An 8,917-nucleotide genomic window follows, 5' to 3' on the forward strand; every position below is an offset into this window, starting at 1 on the left:
TGCGCTGGGGCCTTGGGCGAAGACTGCTCGCAGTTGCCTCGAGGCCTCTTCCTTCTCTGCCGCCATGACGGCTTTGAGGGTTGCAGTGGCCTCCCTCACGGCGGTGCCGAGTTCGAGGCCACATTTCTTCCCGGGAGCGCGAGCTGCGTCTTGGCTGCCCGTTTCCGAGCGGCCGTCCCTGCCCCTGGCAGGTGGATCTGCTGCTGCGCCGTCCCTCAGCTGCGCCGGGCTGTTCTGCGCCCTACGCCGTTTCCGACGTCGTCTTCGCTTCTGCCGCTGCTTCGGTGCGGCCGCGGCCGCCTCGCCGCCCCCGGCACGGCTGCGGCTTGAGAAAACCGCACAACCGCGCCAACTGGCGACGTGCTGGCCGCCACACCGGACACAAGTCGGCAGAACGTTGCTGCCGCGGTCGCAGGCGCGGCTGTCGTGCTCGCCTGAGCACTTGACGCACCGCGCCGCGTTGCGGCAATACTTCGCAACATGGCCCTCGCCCTGGCACCTGAAGCACTGGGGCTGAGGGTCCATGGCGGTCGGGAGAGCCTCTGTCGTAACCGGGAAGCCCAGCAACCTCCGCAAGTCGAAGATGTCGCTCCCGCCGTCGACTGTTTGCACGGTCACGGCATAGAGCGGCGCCCTCTTCCTGTTGGTCCGGTTGTGCAACCTTGCGGTTGCATTACCAAACCCGGCTCGCAGCAGCCCTTCCCGGACCGCTACCTCATCACAGCACCTAGGTAACCCCCTGAGGAGTGCCTCGGTCGTCTTCATCCTTCCTACGGAAGGTGCCTTCTCACGCGCCGGCGGCGCGTCGACGATGTGGTCGGCCACTGCGACCTCGATCGCCATGTTGTCGGCCACGTTTGCAGCTCGAACGCAGATCAGCGAGTCTGTATCGACAGACTCGTAGACCACCTCGTTCCGAGCGCAATTCGTCATGGTGTCGAACAGCGCTGTCCACCCGCCTTTGCACTTGACGTACAAAGGGGGGACAGGCCGCGACTCGTCTTCTCGGGAGTTCCTTGCATGGTCGGCAGACTCAGTGAGTTGCACAACCGAAGGACCCGTCATAGCGGGTTCTAGGTGTTCCCTCTGCGGTCCGCGCCCACCAAACCCGCTCCTGAGGTGTTTCATCTACGGTCTGGGGTACCAAGCATTCCCCCTGCGCTTCGCGCCCGCTCACCACGACCTGTTGGAGCGTTGCCGCTCCGTTTTTCGTCCGCTGCGGCTCTGGATGTTCCCTCTGCCGTCCGCCCCCACCAGTCCCACTTCTGGGTGTTTCATCTTCGGTCTGGTGCGCCTGGCAGTCCGTCAGGGGCTCGTTTTCCATCTCCATGTCTCTGGTTCTTCTGTTTGTGTAGTGTTGCAGCTGGCCCCATTGCTCCTTTAACAATTCCAGAGCCGGATCCCAGGCTCTGCTTAGCTGGTACCCTGTGTCACGGTTCATAAGATCGTCTGCCATTTTAATTTCTATCGATTCTCTTATAACACTGTCCCAAAATCTGGGTCTTTGTGCTAGAATCTTGGTATCCTCATACTTCATGGCATCATCTAGTTCTAGACAGTGTTCAGCAATGGCTGACTTAGTCACCTGTCTTAATCTAGTGTGCCTCTGATGTTCTTTGCACCTGATCTCCAAAGTTCTTGTCGTCTGGCCAATGTAGGACATGCCACAGTGACAAGGTATATTGTAAATCCCTGGTTTTCGTAACCCCAGGTCGTCTTTGACACTCCCCAGCAGTCCCCCGATCTTGTTGTATGGACAGAAAACACACTTGATATTGTGTTTATGAAGGATCCTACTGATTCTGTTACCAAAGCAGCACCATTTTCGAGAGAAACCCTTTCCTGACTGACGTGGTATTTTCAAACATCCACATGCAGCAGCAAGCCTAATTACAGAAGCAAGAGAAAGGTTTCGTGTGGCATTGTACCGAATACACAGTAACAGAGATACGCTGGACGACCTTTCGCTCTGATAAATCTCTAAATCTGAGACAAAGCCCAAAGTCCAACTTACGAGACTGCCGTCCCATTCCTTCCGTACCTACCAACAAGTACAGTCATAACTGGGTAACGAAAGGTATTCATCGTTATGGCCGTGGACCCAATAACAGGAGCGTTGATTCCAATAATAGCAACAAAAAATGGAGCCACGGACGCCTCACGTAAAATCATTCTTTGCTAATGTAGGGAACGATGTAGCACAGGATACTCCGGCTTAAAAAAAGCAAGACTGCAGTATTCTATCATTTGCATACGTTACTGTGGCCACACATGCGAGAAGTCACCCGTGTCGAACCTCGACGAGGAGGATCTTGAGTGACATTACGACGAAGGCGAATCATCAACCGACGACATCATGGCTCAGGAGGAAGAAGTTGATGCCAAGTTTCACTTCAAATGTGGAGCATAGATGACAAGGCGCCAACTTTTTTTGTTTTACTGTATCCTGGATTTTCATTCCGAGTAACTCTCGTTTTTTAAAAACACATTTTGCTGGCTGGAAATGACGTTATTTTAGGAGATGTGGGATTGCTCTTGGGACTCCTAAACGTTGTCATTTACAAGCACGTATCACGATATTGAGGAATACAGATGTACACCCAAGTGCCAAAGAAACTGATATAGGAATGCGTATTCAAATACAGAGATATGTAAACTGGCAGAATACAACGCTGCGGTCGACAACGCCTACATAAGACAACAAACGTCTGGCGCAGTTGTTAGATCGGTTACTGTTGATATAATAGTAGGTTATCAAGATTTAAATGAGTTTGAAAGTGGTGTTATAGTCAGCGCACGGGCGAGGGACACAGTTTCTCCGAGGTAGCGATGAAATGGGGATTTTACCGTACGACAATTTCACGAGTGTACCGTGAATATCAGGAATCTGGTAAAATATCAAATCTCCGACATCGCTGCCGTCGAAAAAAGATTCTGCAAGAACGGGACAAACGACGACTGAAGGAATCGTTCAACATGACAGAAGTGCACCATTCCGCAAATTGCTGCAGATTTCAATGTTGGACCATCAACGAGTGTCAGCTTGTGAACCATTCAACGAAACATCATCGATATGGGCTTTCGGAGGCTCACTCGTGTACCCTTGATGAGTGCGTTACACAAAGCTTTACCTCTCGCCTGGGCCTGTCAGCACCGACATTCGACTGTTGATTACTGAAAACATGTTGCCTGGTCGGACTAGTCTCGTTTCAAATTGTATCGAGCGGATGGACGTGTACGAGTATGGAGACGACGTCATGAATCCAAAGACCCTGCGCGTCAGCAGGGGACTGTTCAAGCTGATGGAGGCTCTGCAATGGTGTGGGGCATGTGCAGTCGGACGATATGGGACTCCTAATACGTCTAGATATGACTGACAGGTGACACGTATGTAAGCATCCTGTCTGATCACCTGCATCCATTCGTGTCCACTGTGCATTCCGACGAACTTGGGCTATTCGAGCAGGACAATGCGACACCCCACACGTCCATAACTGCTACGGAGTGGCTCCAGGAACACTCTTCTGAGTTTCAACACTTCCGCTGGTCACCAAACTCCCCAGACATGAACATTATTGAGCATATGTGGGATGCCTTGCAACGTGCTATTCAGAAGAGATCTCCACCCCGTCGCACTCTTACGGATTTATGGCCGGCCCTGCAGGATTCATGGTGTCAATTCCCTCCAGCACTACTTCAGACATAAGTCGAGTCACGTCGTGTTGCGGCACTTCTGCGTGCTCGTGGGGGCCCTACTCGATATTAGGCAGGTGTACCAGTTTATTCGGTTCTCCAGTGTAGATATATAAACCGCAGCTTAACTGCACTTTTAGTTCAGAGCGTATAGCCGCGAAATATTACAATATTATTGCCTTACAGTGTGCTTTATTCCTTTTAACGGCAACCTCGTATAAATAGATTTACGATCCAAAATGGTTCAAATGGCTCTGAGCACTATGGGACTCAACTGCTGAGGTCATTAGTCCCCTAGAACTTAGAACTAGTTAAACCTAACTAACCTAAGGACATCACAAACATCCATGCCCGAGGCAGGATTCGAACCTGCGACCGTAGCGGTCTTGCGGTTCCAGACTGCAGCGCCTTTAACCGCACGGCCACTTCGGCCGGCTTTACGATCCAGAACTGAAGGAAGACAATATTATTCTTTGACTTTAGGTCTTTGTGGCAAGTAGCATTCATATCAGAATTAAAGTATGCTTACTTCTATACGTTTATTTCGTTGTTGAACCATATTGAAATTGTAATTCTACTTCTTTTTCGGTATTCTCCTGTACTCTGCCTCTTCCTTAATGTGCAGGTACTCGTACCTTCGCCCATTTCAATATCAACAAGCATCACACGTCTTGTTCTTTCTGTTCCTCTCTAGCCTTCAACATGTCCTTCAACGGCTCCCCATTGCAATCAATTTCTTGGCAATACATGTACCAGTCCGTTCTTTGCTCTTGCCACGGAGTGTTGTTCAAGCCACAGCGGGCTGGCTAAGGTAGTCGAGAAAGAATCTCGTACAGTAGAATCAGAAGAGATCGTATTGGACAGTGTGAGAGGAGAATCACCAATCAGCAACGTTGCCGTGCAACCCGCAATTTAGAGACCGCAGTGTGGTTACTGCTGGTGGACCAGGTATTACACACCTATCACAAAAACATCTGAAGCCAGAGTTCCGTTATTTCAATGAACTGTGTTGTATATGTGTACAATTAAACGTTAGTTACTTATGTAAATAAAACTCTAAATACACATTTCTCACTATTAGTTACTTATCTCAACGTACTCAGTTAGGATGCTCAAACAGCTGTACAATAATGTTTTCGAACAGCCTGTATATAGGTTTAGCGGCACGGAAACTACCCGATTAAAAATATCTGGAGATCTATGAATTGACAGTAATATGGGTCGTGTGCACCCTTCGCCTCTATGACGGCTTGAAATCTTCTAGGGACGCGAGCAGGAGGAATATGTGAGCCGCAGCACCTCAGAAGCGAAATGCAACACCTGGAAAGTGTTCTGAGGAACAATGGGTACTCCACAAATTATACTGGAAGTGTAACACACCAAACACTCGGCCAAGTAAGGAATCAGTAGAAGAAATGTCGGGTACGGCCTTTCTGCCATACATTCCCAGAGTGACGGACAGAATCGGCCGTATATTGTGCAAACACGGCGTAAAGACGATTTTCAAACCGACAAGGAAGATCAAAGAGTGTCTTAGATCGGCAAAGGAGAAAAGGGACCCACTTGCAATGTCGGGAATGCACACGCGGAAAAGTTTGTCGGAATGACAGGACAATCAATCAACACCAGGATCAAAGAACATAAGCGACATTGTCGGGTACGGCCTTTCTGCCATACATTCCCAGAGTGACGGACAGAATCGGCCGTATATTGTGCAAACATGGCGTAAAGACGATTTTCAAACCGACAAGGAAGATCAAAGAGTGTCTTAGATCGGCAAAGGAGAAAAGGGACCCACTTGCAATGTCGGGAATGCACACGCGGAAAAGTTTGTCGGAATGACAGGACAATCAATCAACACCAGGATCAAAGAACATAAGCGACATTGTGGGTTGGGGCAGGTGGAGAAATCAGCAGCGGCAGAGCACGCACTGAGTGAGACCGACCACGTAATAAAATTCGCCGACACGGAAGTTCTGGCTGTAGAGAATTACTATCACACCCGCTTGTTCAGAGAAGCTGTAGAAATACAAAAACACGCGAACAGCTTCAACATGAAAGAGGAAAGCCTTAAGGTAAACGGATCCTGGCTTCCCGTGCTGCAGCGAACGACCGTCGCAGGTAGCAAGAGAAGAACCGCACCGGAAATGACCGAGGAGAAGCCCTCGGACGTTGGCGCGCCACGTACATATAGTCTGCGGCCGCGAGCTCGGCTCCAGTTCACCACCCGCAGTGGAGGGTGAAGCTTTGACAATGCCAGCCACTCGTGCTGGCGAAACGTCAATAAAATCATTAGATGAACGTCGGCCGAAGAACCCGGGACAGAACAGGCAGTTTGTCAACAAGTGGCCACGAAAGCCTTAACAATTTAGCTTTAGAATGGTGTAAATGTCCCTGATAGATTAGCTACTCAGGTGACAACCAATGACTAGGCCATGTCCGAAGACATGCAAGTTGGCCTCTCGTGACATCTAGTGGTCGATTCCGCAATAGATATGGATGTCTGGTTACTTTTGATCAGATGTTGTTCATGTCATTGGCACCTCGTAGAACAACTGTTTGGTATGTCTGGCCTGACAGTGAGCACAACTGGAAAATCTAATACTTGCACCAAAATATCTGGATAAAGCTGAATTACGTCTGTTATCATCTCCAAATGCCAGCCGAAGTGGCCGTGCGGTTCTAGGCGCTGCAGTCTGGAACCGCGTGACCGCTACGGTCGCAGGTTCGAATCCTGCCTCGGGCATGAATGTGTGTGATGTCCTTAGGTTAGTTAGGTTTAACTAGTTCTAAGTTCTAGAGGACTAATGACCACAGCAGTTGAGTCCCATAGTGCTCAGAGCCATTTGAACCATTTTTCATCTCCAAATGCGCATGCCCACTGAATAAATAGCTCGATAACCCAGTCGCTTACCACTGTCAGGGGAAACCGTAATCGTGGCATTTGTCACACAGGCTGCTGGTCGGGCCACGCTGGAAACATCCCGTGGCACGCACTCATCTACCGTCAACTGCAACGCCCGGAGTGGTTCGATCTCCAGTGTGCGGGCACCATCGTCTCCAGGAGACACGTAGTAACTGGTAAGTTACAAAGAAAACTCTATATTTCCCTCCAAAATCTACATTTACATTTATAAACATGAAGTAATATTGACCCTACGACTTATGATAATTTGAAAGAAGACAAACCTACATTTGTATCATTTGCAGATTTAATATCTTTTGACAACGTCATAGGTACACAGCTCTTCATATTCTTAAGTTATCAGAGATTAAATGCAGGAAAAAAAAAATGATTCTGCAAATTTGCAAAGAAACTATAATGCAGTTACAAGGACTGAAGGGCATGAAGGAGAGATAGCGGGCAAAAAGAGTTAAAGACAGGATTGTACCCTATCCCCCATATTAGTTAATGTGTACAGTCTCAGCAAGCAGTGAATGAAAATGAGGAAAATTTAAAATATAATTGACGTTTAGGTAGAAGAAATAAAAACTTAAACCTATGCCAGTGACAGTGTAATTCTGTCAGACACCAAATCACTAGGAAGGTCAGGTGGATGGAGTGGATATTGGACAGTGGCCTGAAAAGAGGTTGAACTTAAACATCAATAATAGTAAAACGGGAGTAATAGAGTGTATTCGAATTAATTAGGAAGTCCCGTCTGTGCGATGAAAGAAAACTGTCAATCACAACTGTTAAGGAATTTTGCCTTCCCTTAGAGAGCTCTTTGGCCAACGGTCTTGCCGCAGTGGTAATACCGGTTCCCGTCAGATCACCGAAGTTAAGCGCTGTAGGGCTGGGCTAGCACTTAGATGGGTGACCATCCAGTCTGCCGAGCGCTGTTGACAAGCGGGGTGCACTCAGCCCTTGTGAGGCAAACTGAGGAGCTACTTGATTGAGAAGTAGCGGCTCCGGTCTCGTAAACTGACTTACGGCCGGGAGAGCGGTGTGCTGATCACATGCCCCTCCATATCCGCATCCTGTGACGCCTGTGGATTGAGGATGACACGGCGGCCGGTCGGTACTGTTGGGCGTTGCAAGGCCTGTTCGGACGGAGTTTAGTTTTTAGAGAGCTCTTTAGAATGTGAACAAGAGCTCGTTTCATCCATGTAGAACTAACTGAGAACTAACTGGCCACTGGATGAATGTCATTCGAGGGGCAAAATGCGGATATACGGTCTCATAATATTGTGCCCTTAGAGACAAGTTGTAAAATTGCGTCAGTTGTATATTGGGACACGTCAGTGCTATAACTGACTAACCAATATACACCGTCCAGTTACATTAATGTGACCGTCTGTCAATAGCTCGAGTAAGCACTTTAGCAGCGCGGACTGCTGCGAGCCGTACAGGTAGCGTCAATGAGATACTGGAAGGTACCGCCAGGGATCTGGAGTAGTGTTGACTCCAGTGCCGTGGCCAGCTGCGCTAGGTTTCTCCGTTGAGGATCCGTGGCACGAAAAGCCCGATCGAGGTGGTCCTACATATTCTCGATTGGATTTAAACCCGAGGAGCTCGATGGCCAGGGGAGCACGGTAAACTCATCTTGGTGCTTTTCGTGCCACGCAAGTACGAGGGGCGTTTGGAAAGTCCGTACAAAAATAAAAACTACTTACGTGTTTGGGTAAACCTTTTTTATTCTTAGACGTAGACTTATACACTTCGTACAACGCTGTTCTAATTTGTTGATTCCTTCCGAAAAATAGGAATTGTCCAAGTCTGCAAAATAGCTATTAGTTACTGCAATCACCTCCTCATTTGAATAAAATCTTTGTCCCGCCAGCCATTTTTTTCAAATTGGGGAACAAATAGTAGTCCGAAGGAGCCAAGTCTGGAGAATAGGGGGGATGTGAAACGAGTTGGAATCCTGTTTCCATTAATTTTCCGACCACAATTGCTGAGGTGTGTGCTGGTGCATTGTCTTGATGGAAAAGGACGTTTTTGCGGTCCAATCGCCGCCGTTTTTCTTGCAGCTCGGTTTTCAAACGGTTCGATAACGACGAATAATTTTCACCTGTAATAGTTTTACCCTTTTCTGGCCGAAGGAATTGTCTTCGCTTTTTTTGGTGCAGATTCTCCCTTGGTAACCCATTGTTTAGATTGGTCTCAGGAGTATAGTAACGTATCCATGTTTTATCCACAGTGACGACACGATACTTAAAGTCCTGCGGATTATTCCTGAACAGCTGCAAACAATCCTTGCAACACTTCACACGATTCCGT

General features: G+C 48.5%; 1 pseudogene; it reads left to right on the forward strand.

Annotated features, from left to right (window-relative positions):
• The first annotated feature begins 7,424 nt into the window (after window positions 1-7,424).
• Window positions 7,425-7,542, forward strand: LOC126212597 (5S ribosomal RNA; annotated as a pseudogene).
• Window positions 7,543-8,917: the final 1,375 nt, after the last annotated feature.

This window comes from Schistocerca nitens, chromosome 1 (assembly GCF_023898315.1).
Source record: "Schistocerca nitens isolate TAMUIC-IGC-003100 chromosome 1, iqSchNite1.1, whole genome shotgun sequence".
NCBI lineage: Eukaryota > Metazoa > Arthropoda > Insecta > Orthoptera > Acrididae > Schistocerca > Schistocerca nitens.